At 39.4% G+C, this 20,083-nt stretch overlaps 1 protein-coding gene across 1 annotated transcript in view; it reads left to right on the top strand.

Moving 5' to 3' along the window:
* Positions 1-337: 337 nt before the first annotated feature.
* Positions 338-20,083, top strand: part of LOC126284614 (carboxylesterase 1C-like) — a 487,963-nt gene continuing 468,217 nt past the window's right edge. Inside the window, exon 1 of the mRNA XM_049983679.1 lies at positions 338-740. The gene's annotated coding sequence lies outside the window, so the exon portion shown is untranslated. The remainder of the gene's footprint in view (positions 741-20,083) is intronic.

Genomic DNA, 20,083 nt, shown 5'->3' with positions numbered 1-20,083 from the left:
GTTACAATAATCGGAAATCCTAATCGGGATTATGAGAGAGTCTCTTATCAGTTCTGGCATGCATCTACATAGGGGGAGGGGGGAGAGGAATATGGTTCTAAGTTACGGTACAACGTAACCATTACTTACTTTAGTATCCTTCTGCACGCAGAGCACAATTTTATCGCGCATTTTTTTCGTCATCTACTGCTGGATCAAACTGCTGGATTCAAAAAATATTTCTCGTTAAAATCCAACGACGTTACGTAAAACTGAGAAAGATATGCGCTATATCACTATTGCTTCCTGAAGCTCGAATTAAATGCCAACGATCTACTTCTCAGTAGTTGACGACACCATAAAATAACTGCGATCGTAAGCGAGAAATGAACCTTCTTTTACACTCTTTGGTCCTTATGTGACAGAAAAAAATTGTTGATAATCTATAGTAGAGAAGTCGATCACGGAGGTTTTAACTAAATTAAAACGAATTAATTCACTTTCTCTACACCACTGAATGCATGATTTAAAAAAGAAATCAACGGCGATTTCAACTGTGGGAAACGCGATGTACAGCGAGAGTCATATGTTTTTATTTATTTTCTGAGTGATACGCAATTGTAACAAAGGATTTGTGATTCAGTTTTGTCCGCTGGAAGACTTATTATGGAGAGCATTTTGAGTAACCCATATTAAAAGGAACGAACGCGTGCAACTAAGCATTAAGAATATTCTCCTTACAGGCGGCCTCAACAGAGCCGGTAAGTATTGTATTTTTCAAATCAACATGTTATGCAGATATTAAGGCACCAGAGCTTACCATTGTGTGTGTAACCGATGTTGGGAATTAAAAATTGAAAGGTCCTGAAAATCCCGAAATTGTCAAGGATTTATTCGTCAGAATGAGATATCATTAACTTATTTCCTCCAGCTCTATTTTGAGAAGGTTAAGGCGTAGAAGTGCGAAACAAAAGCTTTGTAGTAGTTAGCAATACAGTAAACAAAGTATTACTGTAAACATCTCTGATGAACGAAACATCAATTCTGCATGTTTACTGTTGCCATGATGGACGTGAAGGCAATCGTTTTCACAATTTCAGTATGTGAAAAAAGCGAAAACAGTCATGCATATTCATACAGTTTTAGTAGGTATTCTTGTATGAAAATAGTTTATTTAAAGACTTCAACCAATTGGGGAAACATGTCACGTGTTTGTGTTGATCCAAGGTCTTGGCAAAGCAAGCACGATGGTGCCTGCAACAGTATTTTTCCCCTTTTTCTAGTCTTTTAAATGTTTGACATAAAAGTGATTTCCTGGCGTGAAAGCGACTTCCTCAACTGTTTTGGCTTGCGGGAATGCAAATCAGATGTTTGCGTACTATCAGCTGCCAGAGCGTTTTACGCATCGCAGTTTCCTGCAAAACTTAAATAACTTTCTTTCTTCGGAGTTTTACTGTTATTTGTAATGAAACATATATCTTTAACAATTATCTTATAATGAAATGCTATTGTTACTCTTACACATTTGTGCATCAATTTATGTAGTACATGTTGTAACGAGACATGAACAGTGCTGCCGTTTCCACACTTTGTCGATTATGTATATCAGAAACAAAAGCTCTCCATTGCGTTTTTGCTACACCTTTTGAACCATTATTTATCCTACATCGACTTTTAAGGTTTGCGAACCGTCATGTGGTACATGGCAGAGGGTACGTCCCATTGTACCAGTTATTACGTTTTCTTCTCGTTCTATTTACGTGGAGCGAGGGATGAAAAATTGTTTGAATGTCTCTGTGCGTGCAGTGATTATTCTAATCTTATCCTCACGATCCCCGCATGAGCGATACATTGGGTATTGTAGTATATTCGTAGAGTCATCATTTAAAGCTTGTTTTTGAAACTTTGCCAATAGACTTGCTCGGGATCAATCTATCTCGAAGAGTCTTTATGTTCAATTCCTTCAGTATCTCTCGGTCTCTCGCCCGCTGATCAGACAAACCTGTGACCATTCGTGCTGTCCTTCTCTGTCTACGCTCAGTACTCCCTATTCGCCCTATTTGGGGTCTAGTTTAGCAGGGGATACAACCCGTCAGCTTTGACCAATGACTTCAGAATTGGCCAGAGAGCATGTATTACAAAGATGAAAGAGCTGAGAAGAATGTTCAGAAACAAAGGAATGCAAGAGAGAAAAACTGTACTTTACATATATAAGGGCCAGAACCATTTTCACGTTAACGATATCGCGTGTTTGTATCTTAGTATTTCTCCGCAAAATACAATGGAAAGAAATGAATGAAATATATTACTAGCAAAGAATACATCACGTTACATGTATGTCAGTTGTATCTCGAAACTCTTTAGAACTGTATTGCTTAAGTGCAGTACGGGATACAAGTAATAATAATTATAATAATAATTATTATTATTACTTGTATACGGGATACAAGTAGTAGGAATAATAATAATAATAATAATAATAATAATAATTATTATTATTATTACTACTTGTATCCCGTACTGCACCTAAGCAATAAAGTTCAGCGGACGTTGATTTCTTAGTTTCGACTAGCATTGCTGTCCTGTTGTTCACTTGAACTATGTATCCTCTGCTTCACTAAACGGTAAATGAAACACCGGATACAAATTAAAAGTTCACTCGATGTGTGTTGCTTAAGTACAGTACGGAATAAGAGTTTGTCGTAAGTCGATTTCTTCGTTTTCACCAGTATTACTGTCCTGTTCTTCCCCTGAACGATGTATGCTCCGCTTCAGTAAACTGTAAGTGTAACACGGGATACAAATTGTAGATGTGTTGTTCATTTCGTCTCCGCTATTACTAACAGTCCTTTCTTACGTACGTATCAGTACTGCTGATGACAGAAGGACCTACGTATGTAATATACGTATACCAGTCTTCCGTTGACGTCTGTATATGTACACTGGTAACGAAAAGGTGGAAATAGACGTAAGTTACATTTGAAACCTGTACCACAACTGAACTACACGGAGACAAGAAGACGACACATGTAGAATTTGTAACCCGTACTTCTCTATGGGGTACAGTTTTCTTGTTGCCTTGGACGCTAATAGTATCCCATTCGTTACTTGATCTATATAGCTATACGCAACATTTGTATATTTGACATATATAGTGTCGGTGTAAAGGTGAAGTGAAGGACGGGATACAAATTTTAGTTGTGTCGTCAGTGTGAAGGCGAAGTGAAGGACGGGATACAAATTTTAGTTGTGTCGTGAGTGTAAAGGCGAAGTGAGGGACGGGATACAAATTTCAGTTGTGACAGGGGTTTCGCCTGTGATACAGTAAGTACACATTCGAAAATGTCGTACTGATACTAGTGCTGGGAAACGAAAGAATATCGACAGCTGAGAAATTTCTATTACGTAATGTCAAAATAGTGAAATACAGTGAAAGAAGCAAATGGAAGCGTGAACTTAGAACACAGAAATATCGAGGAATAACCGAAGCTCGCGTAGACAGACAGTAACGAAAATTACAAACCCACAAACAGACAAATCCATTCATATAAACGAAAATAGGACAGTATAAATTGCTCTACAATAACAAACTAATACTCCAAATTACCTCAATATCATTGCGAATAATTTTAATGTACAATGATAGCGCTTATCCGGAACACAGAACTGTTTTATTATCTATGCGTCGAAGTGAAGACATTACTATCTATGACTAATGTATGACGTCATTGGTCAAAGCCGACCGGTTGTATCCCCTGCTTCACTAGACCCCCTATTTGGTACGGGTCCCACACACTTGAACAATATTCTAGAACCGGTCGCACGAGTGCTTTTGTAAGTAACCTTCTTTGTAAACTGATTACACTTTCCTAGTCTTTTACCAATAAATCGAAATCTACCACCTGCTTTAACCATTCCTATTCGTGTCCCTATAAAGTGTTACACCCAGATATTTGTATGAGTTGGCCGATTCCAACAGTGACTCATTGATATTATAGTCACTGGATTGTAAATATTTTCGTTTTTTAATATCACATTTTACAATTTTGAACATTTAGAGCAATTTGCCAATCTTTGCACCACTTTGAAATCTTATCAAGAGCTGACTGAATATTTATGCAACTTCTTTCAGATAGTACTTCGTTATACAATACTGCATCATCTGCAAGAAAGGTTACTGTTAATATTGTCTGCAAGGTCATTAATATACAGCATGAGAAGCAAGGGACTCAACACATTTTCCTGGGGTACAGCTGAAGTTACTTCACATATGACGATGATCCTCTGTCCAAGGCAACATGCTGTCTCTTCCCTATCAAAAAGTCTTCAGTCCAGTCACAAATTTCACTTGATATCCCGGATGATCGTACTTTTGACGGTAAGCGAAGTTGTGGTACTGAGTCAAATGCTTTTTGGAATTCAAGAAATACTGAATCTTCCTGATTGCCTTGATCCAAAGCTTTCAGTATGTCATGTGAGAAAAGCGCAAATTTTATTTCGTGTGATCGATGTTTTCGGAATTAATGCTGGTTGGCACTGAGGAGCTCATTCTGTTCAAGATACCTCATCATGTTTGAGCTCAGTGTATGTTCTGTGCTGCTATGTAATATCTCAGACCAGACATTTCAAGTAACTTCCATAATATGAATTTGACCCTCACTACCCCAGCAGAAATCATGTGCATCATAAAATCTTTAAAATCAAAAACATCTAGTAGGTATAATGAAATATCAACAAAGTTAATTAAATAATGTGATTCTGAGTTAAGTAACATATAAAGCTACCTGTGTAACCAGTCGTTTATCAGTGGAATATTTCCTGAATGTTTGAAATATGCTAAAGTTAAGCCACTGTTTAAGAAGGGAGAAAAAAATAACATCAAATTTGGGTCCAATTTTACTTTTGGCAGCATTCTCAAAAATTTTAGAAAAAGTAATGTACAATCGGCTTTGTAACCATCTTATCTCAAATAACATAATGTTAAAGTCGCAGTTCGGATTTCTAAAGGGTTCTGACATTGAGAAGGCTGTCTACACTTACAGTGAAAATGAGCTTGATTCATTAGACAAAAATTGCAGGCAACTGGTATATTTTGTGACCTGTCAAAGGCATTTGACTGTGTAAACCACAATATCTTTTTAAGTAAATTAGAATATTATGGTGTAACAGGAAATGCTGCAAAACGGTTCAAATCTTATATCTCTGGCAGGAAACAGGAAATGCTGCAAAATGGTTCAAATCTTATATCTCTGGCAAGAAACAAAGGGTGTTTTTAGGAAAGAGACAGGTATTAAGCTATCAAGCATCATCCAACTGGGAACTAATTACATGTGGGTCCCACAATGTTCCATTTTAGGTCCCTTACTTTTTCTTGTGTGTATCAATGACCTTTCTTCAGCACCATTAAAAGATGCCAAGTTCGTTTTGTTTGCCGATGATACAAACATTGAAGTAAATAGCAAATCAAGCGTAGTCTCAGAAAGATCGCCTATTAAAATATTTGTGGACGTTAAGCACTGGTTCCTAGCCAATTCCTTGTCACTAAACTTTGAAAAAACACAGTACATGTAGTTCAGAACTTGTAAGGGGTGTCCCACGAGTATATGCCTAACATACGAAGCCAAGCAGATAGAAGAAGTGGACACTGTTAAATTCTTGGGATTACAGCTTGATAATAACTTCAACTGGGAGGAGCACACCACATAACTGCTGAAGCGTCTTAACAATTCTCTATTTGCAATGCGAATTGTGTCAGACATAGGGTATATAAAATCGAAAAATCTGGCATACTATGCTTACTTTCATTCCATAATGTCATATGGGATTATTTTTTGGGGTAATTCATAAAGCCAAGCTAAAGATTTCTGGGCACAAAAACGTGCAGTAAGAGTTATATGTGGTATGAACTCGAAGAACATCCTGCAGAAGCCTGTTTATGGACCTAGGAATACTAACTACTGCTTCCCAATATATTTATTCCTTAATGAAATTTGTCATTAAAAATACATCACTTTTTCAAACCAACAGCTCAATTCATGGAATCAATACTAGAAGTAAGAATAGTCTTCACAAGGATTTAAAGTCACTTACTCTTGTACAAAAAGATGTGTATTATTCAGGAACACACATTTTCAATAACTTGCCAGCAGCCGTAAAAACCTTAATAACCAATGAAATTCAGTTTAAGAGAAACCTAAAGGATTTACTGGTGGCCAAATCCTTCTACTCCATTAATGAATTTCTCAGTAGAACCAATAATAAAAACTTTTTACTTTAAATTTATTGCATTACTGTTTGTAAATGATTATTTCATATAGTGTTCATTAAAAAAATTACGACCATTCCATTTGGGACCTGTGGAATGGTACTTAAGCTTATTTGTTTGAGTTGTAAATATTTGTCATTTATTATTGTTTTTCTAACATGTTCTGCATCCTGGAGGACCTCTTCACTACGGATCAATTGGAATGAAAGTAAATCTAATCTAATCTAATCTAATGCCAACTATACTGGACGGTACTTTTGTGGAGCACTTGTACTATCTTTTTTGTAGACAGATGTGAGCTGTGCTTTTTTCCGAGAACGCGGCACGGTTTTTGTTCGAGAGATCTACAACAGATTATAATTATAAGTGGGACTAATTGAGCGCCAAATTCAGTGTAGAATCTGACAGGGATTGCATGGAGCCCTGGAGGTGTGTTCAATTTTAACGATTTCAGCCGTTTCTCAACACCAACGACACTAATATTTATTCCATTCATCTTTTCAGTGGTACCAGGATTAAACTAGGACAGTTCTCCTCGGTTTTTCTGTTAAAGGAACATTTATTTGAAAACGGAGTTAATCATTTCAACTTTTGATTTGGTACCCTTAATTTCACTTCCTGGCCCATTCGCTAGGGACTAGCCACTAACTTTGGTGGCACTAATAGTCTTTAAATACGACTCGAACTTCTTTGGGTTTTGTGAAATGTCATTTGACGTTATTCTACTGCTTTAGTCACTGAACGCTTCACGCATTTCTCTCTTGACAGCCAAACGCGTTTCATTCATCATCTCTCTATGTATAGCCCGTCACATTGTTTTTCACCTATTATGCAATAATCTCTGTTTGTTGAGAAGTTTCCTTACAGTGACTGTATACTATGGACGTTCCCTGTTGCACTGGGTGCATATCTATCCATTGCATAGTCAACTATTCTTTTGAACTTGGGCCTTAGTTTCTCTACATGCTTCTGCCCTGTGCTGACAGTTGCAAGTTCTTCATTGAGATATGACATTACTGATTTTTTATGTAGTTTACTGAACACTTATGATCTTTCTGCTTGTTTTAACACTTCTTTGTACTTTGGCAATCAATGTTGCCACAACTGCATCATGGTTACTGATGCCAGTTTCGATGTGGGCATCCTCAAAAAGGACAGTCCTATTTGCTGCATCAGATCTGGTAGATTTCCATCATGAGAGGGGTTCCTAACTACCTGTTTTAGGTAGTTGTTGTGGAAGAGATTTAGTTATACTTCAAAGGATGTCTTATCAAGCACAACACTAGCAAAACTATAATTTTCCCAATCAATTGGTCGATAATTAGAACCCACCGATGATTATAGTATGATTTGGAAACATGTAGAAGTGAACTAAGATTTTCTCTAAAGTTTTCGGTTACATCAAACGATGAGTCAGGTGAGCGATAGAAGGTTGCACTAATCGTTTTCAGCTCACCCCTGATACTGAGTCTCACATGCAGCTTCAATTTCTATCCCGGCGGATTAGAGTTTCCTGTACACTGCGACAAACACACCACCTCTATTTCCCCATTCACCTATCTTTTCAATGAAGTTGTTGTGGTCTTTAGCCCAAAGACTGGTTTGATGCAGCTCTCCATGCTACTCTATCCTATGCGAGTCTCATCATCTCCGAATACCTACTGCAACTTACATCTTTTTGAATCTGCTTACTGTATTTACCTCTTGGTCCCCGTCTACGATTTTTATCCCCCACACTTGCCTCAAATACTAAAGTGATGATAACTTTGATGTCTCACAATGTATCCTGTCACCCTATCCCGCCTTGTAATCAGATTGGGCCACAAATTTCTTGTCTCCTCGATTCTATTCAGTACCTCATCATTACTAACCACCTAATCTTCAGCATTCCTCTGTAGCACCCTCTTTCATAAGCTCGTATTTCCCTCTTGTCTAAACTGTTTTTCGTCCAATTTCCACTTTCATACATGGCTGCATACTATGCAAATACTTTCCGAAAAGACTTCCTAATAACTAAATTTATATTCGATGTAAACAAATTTCTCTTCTTCACAAACGCTTTCCTTGCCATCAACAATCTACATTTTACGTTCTCCCTTCTTCGGCCATTATCAGTTATTTTGCAATGCAAATAGCAAAAGTCGTCAAATGCTTTCATTGTCTCGTTTCCTAATCTAATCCCGTCAGCATCACCTGACTTAATTCCAATATATATCCCATTATCTTTCTTTTGCTTTCCTTGATGTTCATCTTATATCCTCCTTTCAAGAGTCTGCCCACTCCGTTCATCTTCTCTTCCAAGTCTTTTGCTGTCTCTGAGAGAATTACAATATCATCGGCAAACTACAAAGCTTTTACTTCTTCTCTCTGGGCATTAATTTCTACTCTAAATTTTTCTTTGGTTTCCTTTACTGCTTGTTCAGTGTACATACTGAGTAACATCAATCCTGTCTCACTCCCTCCTTACCCACTGCCTACCTTCCATGCAGCTAGTCTCATAACTGCCTTCTGGTTTTTGTAAAAGTTGTAAATAGCCCTTCGCTCCCTATATTTTACCCCTGCCACCTTTAAAATTTAAAAGAGATTATTCCAGGGAACATTGTCAAAAGCTTTCTCTAAGTCTACAAACGATATAAATGTAGCTTTGCCTTTCCCTAAACTATGTGCTAAGATAAGTCGTAGTGTTAATCTTGCCTCGTGTCTTCCAGAATTGTTCCGGTATCCAAACTGACCTTCCCTGAGTTCGGCTTCCACCAGTATTTTCATTCTTCTGTAAAGAATTCGTGTTAGTATTTTGCAACCATGACGTACTACACTGATAGTTCGGCAATTTTCAGACTTGTCAGCAACTGCTTTCTTTGGAATTGGAATTACTGCCTTCTCGTAAAGACTGAGGGTAATTCGCCTGTCTCATACATCTTGCTCACCAGCTAGAAGAATTTTGTCATGGCTTTCGCTCCCAACACCATCAGTAGTTCTGACGGAATATCGTCTACTCCTGGGGTCTTGTTTCGATTTAGATCTTTCAGAGGTTTGTCAAATTCTTCTCGCATTATCATATCATCCATCTCATCTTCATTTACGTGCACTTCCGTTTCCTTTCAAGTTCATCTTCATTGTATAGACTCTTTATACACTCCTTCCACTTTTCAGCTTCCCCCTTTTTGCTTAGGATTGGTTTATCATCTGAGCTCTTGATATTCATACAGCTGCTTTTCTTTTCCCCAAAGGCCTTTTTAATTTTCCTGTAGGCGGTATCCATCTTTCCCCTAGAGGAACAAGCTTCTAAATCCGTACTTCGTCCTCTGCCATTTCTGCTTAGCAATTTTAGCTTCCTGTCAATCTCATTTTCTTAACGTTTGTATTCCCTTTCACCTGCTTTTGTTTGTTGCATTTTTAAATTTTCTCCCTTCATCAGTTAAATTCAATATTTCTTGCCTTATCCACGGATTTTACCTACGTTATCTTCTGGTTCCTTAACTGTTTCGTCTCTTAAAGCTACCTCTTCGTCTTCTACTGTATTTCTTTGTCCTGTACTAGTCAACCACTGAGAGATGCTCCCTCTGAAACTCTCAACAACCTCTGGTTCTTTTCAACTTTCCAGGTCCCATCTCCGTAATTTTCTGCCTTTTTGCAAACTTCTTTAGTTTCAGTCTAAAGTTCGTAAACAACACATTGTGGTCAGAGTCGACATCTGCCCCTGGATATGTCTTACACTTTAAAATCTGGTTCCTAAATCTCTGTCCAAACATTATGTAATCAGTCGGAAACCTTCCGGTGTCTCTAGGTCTCTTTCACGGATACAACCTTATTTTATGATTCTTAAATCAAGTGTTAGCGATGATTAAATAACACTCTGTACAAAATTCTACGAGACAGCTACCTCTTTCATACCTATTCAACAGTCGATATTCATCTACTATTTTTCCTTCTCTCCCTTTTTGTAATACCGAATTTCAGTCCCCCATCACAATTAAATTTTCGTCTCTTTTAACTATGTGAATAATTCCTTTTATGTCTCCATACATTTCTTCAATCTCTTCATCGTCTACCAAACTAGTTGACATATAAATTTGTACTATGCCGTTCATATTAGCTGACCCGCATTCCTATTTTCTTATTTATTGTTATACCTACTCATAAATTACGCCTAGTTGACTATGTATTTGTAACACTGACCAGAAGTCCTTTCCTCCTGCTACCGACCTTCACTAATGCCCACTATATCTATCTTCAGCCTATCTATTTTCCTTTTTAAATTTTCTAACAAACCTACTCACACCTGCCCAATTAAGGGATCTAATATTCCAGACTCCGATCCGTAGAATGCCAGTTTTGTTTCTCCTGATGACGATATCCTTCTGAGTAGTCACCACTCGGAGATCGAATGGCGAACCATTTTACCTCCGGAATGTTTCACCCAACAGGACGTCATCTCATTTAACCATACAGTAAAGCTGCATGTCCTCGGGGAAAACTGTGCCTGTTGTTTCCTCTTGATTTCAGCCGTTCGCAATACCAGCACAGCAAGGCTGTTTTGGTTGATGTTACAACGACAGATCACTCACTCATCCAGACGTTGCCCCCGCAACTGCTGAAAAGACTGCTGGCTCTGTTCAGGAATCACACGTTTGTCTGGCCTCTTAACAGATACTCCTCCGTTGTGGTTGTTTCTGAGGTACAGCTAACTATATCGCTGAGGCACACAAGTCACCCCGCAGAGTACAAATCCCATGGCTCATGGGATCCTTTCGGTACACACTTAAATTTTCTCCAAAAATCTCACTGCTATAAATTTCAGGTTTCAGCCAGTTTTTTTGTACCTAGCGTCACTGCTTTTCATGAGCGCTTCTACTTCTAGCACTTTGTTGCCAATGCTTCGGCAGTGTATCATCAGGATTTTAATACTCTCACCTGCGATGGGCTTTCTTTCGATCTTACACTGATACTCCTATGTTTCCAACAGCTATCGTTATCTGGATTGGATGGATAGTCGCCTAATCTAAAAGCCCTTGTGCCCTCCCCACAAACACTTATCTACTTGAGTAGCAGCCTCTTTTGTGTAGTACACACCTGACGCATTTGCAGGAACCCTACAGTTCTCAACCTTCTGCAGCAAGTCCAGGAGGTCGCAACGTAGCTTTCCACAGAACCTTCGAAGTGGCTGGGTAAGTCCTCCCACTCGACTCGGAACCAATTTCCGGTGACAATGCTGCAGATTGCGAGCTTCGCTGAAGCTCCATGCATGGTCTTCTTAACCCTCTCTGCCAGTCGTCGGAATGAGCGAAGTATGAACTCGGAGCGCAAACGACAGGCATCATTTGTTCCAACATGCATCTCCAGTTGGTTGCACCCTGTTCCCTTATTGGCTGCCGGAACAGAATCTTCAACATGTTGAATGAGGTCGCCAGACGTACACACTGCGCGCAGCAGGAGTCCTTTCGTTCCCCTTACCGTCATTTCCCTAGTTGCGAATTCTTCTTCTTGATTATATCCTGCAAAGTAATTGACATCATGATTTAACTTACTTTGAACTATTTCTCATGCAACTGAAGTTAAGCCTACCATTTAGTTTCCTCGTCTGCACTTTGTACTTTGGTCGAATACTGGAAAACGCCCATTTGTCGAGAGGCGCTTTCTAGCTGCTAATTCTTCTTTTTGATTATATCCTCCAAAGTAAATGACACCATGCTTTGACTTACTTTGAATTACTTCTCATGCAATTTAAATTACGCCTACCCTTTAGTTTCCTCGTCTGACATGCTCATACATCCCTACATCTTCTTACTCATTGGGTGCCTTATTTGGCATTTTTGAGTTTAAAAGCTTATATACAGGATGAGGCAAATAAGCCCAGACAAGTGGATATGATTGGACGTGAGTGTATGGATTAACGGAGGAGGAAAAGATCTACAGTTATTTCCAACAGAAAGGAGCATCTGTTCATGCAGCCGGCCGAAACTTGGGTCACGCTTACGTAATCTTCATCACTGGCAGAGTTATTAGCAGAAGTCAGTCTGGTCGCTGCCCATATCACCTGTCCCGTCAGTGTGCGATTACTTCACGTGGGGCCCTCAAGTCTAAAGCGTGTCACAGCAACCCTCATGGTCTTCAAGAACTTTAACAGAACATTTCTGAAAAGACTGAAAAAATGCCAGCAGTGCAGTTTCGATTCGTCTTCAGCAACTTGTTAACCAGGGCCTAGAATTGCCAAGAGATGAATGATGGTCACATTCAACATCTGATATCGTCAGGTTAGTACTGTATTTCCTTTCCTCTGCCGTGTTTTCTTGTACCCTGGAACTCTCTTCTACAGTCCACTTTTATTTGCCTCGCCTTGTTCTTCTACATGTACGTCTACATGGATACTCTGCAAATCACATTTAAGTGCCTGGAAGAGGGTTCATCGAATCACCTTCGCAATTCCCTATTCCAAACTCGTATAGCGCACGGAAAGAACGAACACCTATATCTTTCCGTACGAGCTCTGATTTCCCTTATTTTATCGTGGTGATCGTTTCTCCATATGTAGGTCGGTGTCAACAAATATTTTCGCATTCGGAGGAGAAAGTTGGTGATTGGAATTTCGTGAGAAGATTCCGTCGCACAGTAAAATGCCATTCTTTTAACGATGCCCAGCCCAAATCCTGTATCATTTCAGTGACGCTCTCTCCCATATTTCGCTATACTGCAAAACGTGCAGCCCTTCTTTGAACTTTCTCAATGTACTCCGTCAGTCCTAACTGGTAAGGATCCCACACAGCACAGCAGTATTCTAAAAGAGGACGGACAAGCGTAGTGTAGGCAGTCTCGTTAGTAGGTCTGTTACATTTTCTAAGTGTCCTGCCAATGAAACGCAGTCTTTGGTTAGCCTTCCCCACAACATTTTCTGTGTTCCTTCCAATTTATGTTGTTCGCAGTTGTAATTCCTAGGTATTTAGTTGAATTTACGGCCTTTAGATTTGACTGATTCATTGTGTAACCTAAGTTTAACGGATTCCTTTTAGCACTCATGTCGATGACCATACGCTTTTCGATATTTAGGGTCAATTGCCAATTTTCACACCATACGTATATCTTTTCTAAATCGTTTTACAATTTGTTTTGATCTTCTGATGACTTTACTAGTCGATAAACGACAGCGTCCTCTGCAAACAACCTAAGACGGCTGCTCAGATAGTATCCCAAATCGTTTATATAGTTAAGGAACAGCAAAGGGCATGTAACACTACCTTGGGGAACGCCAGAAATCCCTTCTGTTTTACTCGATGCCTTTCCGTCAATTACTACAGACTGTGACCTCTCTGACAGGAAATCTCAAATCCAGTCACATAAATGAGACCATATTCCTTAAGCACGCAATTTCACTACAAGCCGCTTGTGTGGTACAGTGTCGATTTTGTTGCATACCTTCTTTGGGATTTTTAATTTTGGTTTGTTGCTCACGATGGTGTCACAATAGTGTCCCTTTTCCTCATGCTCTCCTCCTTCTGCGGTTCAAGTTCATTCTCAGAAAGAGAGGGAAGGTATTTGGAAATATTCTTATCTCTCTAGCGATTTATTTCCGTTCTTAAACTTGCTTATTATCAGAAGCAGGAAAGATATCACAATATTTACTGCAGAAATGTTTTTAAACTTGTATACTGAAGAGATAAAAGTAATTTTGTACTGTAGGCCACTATTGTGACGTCATCGTGAATAACAAACCAAAATTAAAAATACGAAAGAAGGTATTTAGCAGAAATCGGTTAAAAACTGTAACACATGTGATAAAGCAACAAAGTAAGCTCATATCTCCTGTTTAGGTAAAGAAATTTCGAGAATAACGAAGACTTCTGGCAAGGAAGACTACTTACGTCAGTTATAACAATGGTCACCGCGCAGGTCACGTGACATGTGATTACTTCTCAAGCGGAAGCAGCTCGTGGTTCGGGACGTCCACAGAAAAGTAGCGAGTGAAGCTTGCGCACCTTGTGGCGCTCTTTAATTTTTCTTCTTTAATTTTTCTTCTTTGTCATCATCCAAAACAATTAAGTCGAAAAGACGTGGAGGAGAATATAGACATTGTTAGACTGCGAAGTAGTGACGTAGTTCAGGGTGATAGATTTGATGAAAAACAGAAATTTACTGCAATTCGCGGCCAGGCGAAAAAAATGAGATAGAAGAAAACGCAAAATTGGAGATACACAAGGTTTGGAAAGATTAACGCGGCGAAACGCACTTCCGCCCTAGTACCTAGAGCTTTCAAAAACTGAGCAGCAGTGAGAGTCGTTAACGAAGAAAGAGCCACATCATTTTCGTGGTTGTTTCTTCAAATCATCTTTTGCTACGCTTTCCGGAAGGTTTACAAACTTTACGAAAAATGTGATGATATACTGTTGCTGTTTTGAAATTTAACGTATTTTTAATAGTTTATTATTTTTTTGTAACCATTTATTTAACTAGAGGTCACAAGATCTCTATAAATTCATCTTTTTGTAGAACTGATGAGCGCCTACTGCGAGGGTCTGGGATTTACGACGCAACCCCTTCTCTGGTTTTATTTTTTTTTTTTTAATTGGCCTTTGTAGGTTTTCAGTTTAATCAAAGATAAAACATTGACCTTATCATCTCATACATAGCAAAATCAATCTGACTAGTTCGTTCACAAATTAATATAGAAATGTACATAACCGCAAAGATACTATAACGACAGAAATTTCTTTTATTTCTTTTCTCTCAAATGTTTTAAAATTTACAAACTAAATTTACGTACTATCAATCTGGCTCCTGTATGTATATGAACACATCACATGGACGTAACTTAAAATTTGTCTTTAAAATCTAATTCATAGGCCTATATAAATTTATTGTTGTAGTATATAGTTTTAAGATCTACATGTAGGTATTTTCGTTTCTTATGTGGTTTTACAGGAGGTTCACGAATTTTGAGTATTTTAGTGTGAAGGACTAGTGTTTGCAGGTGCCTCGCTACAGAGGAAAATTGCATTTCATTTGATTCCGTATCTTCATTCATCTTTGTATGTGTGTCGCACTGAAACTATCTGTGTATGTGTGCAAATGTCGACGGCGTGTGCTGTGTGTCTTGTTTGGAAATCTATTTGTTCCATTCACTCGCGGTACTTCCAATTGACAACAGTAACGCCAACAAGTTTTCAGTACTGTCCAATTCGGTCTCGGGACTGTTTTTCCTGCATTGCTTCTTGTATCTTAACAATGAGACACAGAGTTTGGACACGTTCATTGATGAAGAGTTGGCCTGTATGACACTCGTGTGCAATTTCATGGAAGGTAATAGGAGAACGGTACAACGAAGAAAAGCCGAGATTTGCTCGCGTTTGTTCTGAAGGTTGTTGCATTACTCTGCGATTACAGTCGTATATTTTGGTGGTTGTATATTACAAGCTTTTTCACTGTTTGGAGATATTTTTACAGAAACTAAGGCAGCTGCAGTAAGAAACCAAATAAATTATAATTATATTATTATTCTGTAACGAGTCACCAAAGACTATGAGTCTCTTACACCAAAATTCTCAGAGCATATCCCCGAGAAACATCCGATATTTGTTTTGGGTTTTCCCTTCATAAAGCTAACGTGTGACTCATGCTTCAGCCGTGTGCAGATAGGTGTCCACAATAATAGGTTGTTTTTATTGTCGTATACAGTTTCCTTTGATGAGCGCAGAACTTTCACGCATCCCAGAATTATGTGGTTTAGGTCTACTTCTTCGTTCAAGTGATATTAGCTGTTTGGCGATTCAACTGGTTTAATTCTGTGTAGTGATTATGCTACAGCCTTAGACTACATCGTCAACAATGTATTATGGGAAGTACTCGGAAATACAGAAGTACCAGATCATCTCGTTAACCTCCTACAGAATTTATATTCTGACCAAGTAGCCACTTTGAGAACCGTATATGGAGCAAATAAACGCATCAAGATTCAGAAAGGAGATCGACAAGGGTGTGTATTGTCGTCCTATTTATTCAATCCGTATGCAGTGCACATTATGAGGAATTCCGTGTTAGATGAAAAAGGTATGCAGATGATGCCATACTGATGGTAGTAGGTGAAGAAGAGATCCTCCTACTGAAGGGGAAAGAAGAAAGTGCAAAGGCTGGTCTAATGCTGAACGTCAAGGAAACGAAAAGTATGGCAGCTACACCTATGTCTTGTAGCAGGAGAAACAATGGAGGTAGTTTCTGCTTTCAACTGTCTCCGTTCCCAGATTTCGGATGATGTGGACTGCAGCCACGAAATCAAGAGACGTTTATTATTTGGTATAAAGGCAACGTCCAACCTTGACAAATTTTTAAGGAGTGGAGAGACAATTTTAGTGACAAAGATCCAAATAGAAAGAGCTAAGATCTTTGCAGTTATGATGTACATATGTGAGACCTGGTCCATAAGAAAAGCAGAACGCCTTAGAATAGGCTTCTTTGAATTGTGGGGTTGGAGTAAACTCCTTAGAGTTCCACGGACTGCAAAGAGAACGTATGAGTCGGTATTACAGCAAACAAAAACTTACTGCTCTCTGGAAGGGCTAATACTAATAGTGAAACAGAAGCTGACCTACTTAGCCACATCACGAGAAAACATGATTCGCTGGAAAAGATGTTAATGCTGGGGAATATCTAAAAGACAGGGAAAAGAGGGCGGCAAAGGATGAGCTGGATTGATGGCATCACAAAAAAATGGTTCAAATGGCTCTGAGAACTATGGGACTTAACTTCTGAGGTCATCAGTCCCCTAGAACTTACAACTGCTTGAACCTAACTAACCTAAGGACATCACACACATCCATGCCCGAGGCAGGATTCGAACCTGCGACTGTAGCGGTCGCGCGGTTCCAGACTGCAGCGCATTGAACCGCTCGGCCACCCCGGCCGGCAATGGCATCACAGAAGTAATTGATTCCAACCTGGAGTCTTCGGGAGGTAGTGTTAAGACAGAAAGAGCTGGCGTACTTTAGTTCATCGGATCACGGAGTGAAATAGACTAAACGACTAGAAAGAGAGAGAGAGAGAGAGAGAGAGAGAGAGAGAGAGAGAGAGGTAACACGCACGACTTAATCGCAATCTAATGACGATGACTGAACATCTTCTTCTAATGTTTGCCTGATTGTGTAAATGTCGTTTAGGTGTGATCCCCCCCCCCCCCCTCTCTCTCTCTCTCTCTACTGTGATGTGTTCCACTGTGAAGATGTTTTAAAAAGTCACGTATTCAAACAGTGCATAGTTCTGGTCAAAATTAGAATAAATGAGATATATAATAGAAAATAAATGCTTTCCTTGTGACATAACGGTCAGTATTCAGTGGTGTCGTCTTGCTTACTGCTGACGTCCATTGCTCATTTCGTACTGGTTGTGGTTGTCTTTGTACTTGGGCTTCTGATTCTCATGCTGTTAACACAACACAACTATCTTCTACGTCAACCATTCCGTACGTAGCTTTTGTGACTGTGCTGGCATCAGAACAGAAATGGTGATTCTTGTGGAGTGTAAACAGTTAAATGTGGTCCTATTATTCGACATGGGAAATAGTAGACATGATGTTCTGCTATACAGGCTGTAAACGATAACTGGTTTCCGTTTACCAGAGTGGCTTACAGGAAGTCACGACGAACAATTTGATATTGGTCACTTGCGGTATACCAAGTCAGAAAACTACCTCAAATTGACCTAAAGCCACCCAAGCTACAGCGCATGTGCCTCGCGCGAGATTTTCAGTATTCTCTCGCTCTCTTCGCGCACTTTACTAGTTCTGTAGAAAAAACGAAGAGTTACTCTTTTGTTGGGTAACTGATGTAGCTTAATTTTCTACTGGGTTACGTATTCGATAGAGGCAGGGATTTTTGAGATATCTTCCCTCATCGATCAGGATTTTTACTATTTGATTTATGGGACCCCTCTTACCGCTGCGCAGTAATCGACATTTATTAGACTTCTACTTTGCGAACCACTGTGAAGTGCGTGGTTGAGGGTACATACCGTTGTATCAGTTATTAGGGATTCTTCCCGTTCCAGTCACGTATGGAGCGCGGGAAGAATGATTGTTTAAATGACTCTGTGCGTGCTGTAATTAATGTAAACTTGTCTCCTCGATCCCTTTGGGAGCGATACGTAGGTGGTTGTAAGTCCCTCGAATCATCATTTAAAGCCGGTTCTTGAAACTTTGTTAGTAGGCTGTCTCGTGATAGCCTACGTCTATCTTCAAGGGTCTGCCAGTTCACTTTCTTCATCGTCTCTTTGACCCGCTCACACAGCTGAAACAAAGCTGTGACAACTCATGCTGCTCTTTTCTGTGTATGTTCAATATTCCGTGTTGGTCCTATCTGGTACGTGGCCCAGACACTTGAGCAATATTCTAAAATGGGTTGTAAGCATCATTTGTAAACACTGTTGTTTGCAAACTAATTGTATTTCTGAATATTCTACCAATAAACCAAGTATTCCATCTGCTTTATCCACGACTGAGCCTGTGTGATCATTTCATTTAATTTTCCTACAAATATTACACCCAGATATTTGTAAGAACTGTCCGAGTTCAACAGCGATGCATTGATATTATAGTCGTAGGATACCATGTTTTTTTTTCCTTTTGTGAAGTGCACAATTTTACATTTCTCAACATTTAATGCAAGCTGCCAATCTTTGCACGAAGATCTGATGAAGATCTGACTCACCATTTATTCAGCTTCCTTCATTATAGATAAATGCGTCATCTGCAAAAAGTCTGAGATTAATATTGATATAGTCCGCAGGTTTATTAATATGCCGCAGTGGTACCACCGGTATCCGTCAGATCACCGAAGTTAAGCTCTGTGAGGCTGGGCTAGCACTTGGATCGGTGACCATCCGGTCTGCCGAGCGCTGTTGGCAAGTAGGGTGCACTCAGCCCTTGTCCGGCAAACTGAGGAGATACTTGACTGAGAAGTAGCGGCTACGGTCACTCAAACTTACATACGGATGGGAGAGCGGTGTGCTGACCTCATGTCCATTCAGTGACGCGTGTGGGCTGAGGATGACACGGCGGTCGGTCGGACCGTCAGATCTTCATGGCCTGCTCAGCGGAGTTTTAGGTTTATTACCATGTAACATAAACAGCAAGGCTCCCAACAGGCTTCCCTGGGGCAGGCCCGAAGTTACTTTTACATCTGACAATAGCTTTCCATGGAAGATAAAATGCTGCGTCTTCCCTACCAAAAAATTTATCATTCCAGTCACAAATTTCGCTTGATACCCCATATGATCGTACTTTTGATAATAATTTACTGAGCCAAACAGAAAGAAGTTGTTTCTCACGCTGCAATGTCTTACTGTGCACAGTGTGCAGTCAAGAACATTAAAATGTGAGGTCTGCAGTACATTCCGGATGTTTTAATCTTCGATTACCTGCTCTCTTTTTTCCTTCATAAATTCAACAACAGTAAATTTTAAATGGAAAAATCGGTCCACGCATTCCCCTTCGCTTAACCAACATAGTTTACAACGATAAATGAAGACTCCATACTCTTTGTTCATTTTCTTCGAGAACTGTTGCAATCAGCAGTGAATGAATGCGTGCGGCAACGGAAATTTTGCTGCTCATGCCATCAGTTTCTTCACGTGCCGCGTGCTTGCAAGTTTAGCACAAAGTGCTTCTTGATCTACTGGACAATGAATCCTTTTGCTCCTTCAGTGTCAACTAAACCTCTGAATTCTTCCTGAATGGTATTGTAATATCGTTTCATAGCAAATTTACAGTACTCGTCGCTGATATGCCTTCATTATAGATATCGAGAATCTCATCTGTATCTTCTGTTATTCTTACTCATTTTTAGGGAGTTGTTTTTGTCC

This window comes from Schistocerca gregaria, chromosome 8, assembly GCF_023897955.1.
Source record: "Schistocerca gregaria isolate iqSchGreg1 chromosome 8, iqSchGreg1.2, whole genome shotgun sequence".
NCBI classification, from domain to species: Eukaryota; Metazoa; Arthropoda; class Insecta; order Orthoptera; family Acrididae; genus Schistocerca; species Schistocerca gregaria.
This window is presented reverse-complemented; position numbering and strand designations above follow the sequence as displayed.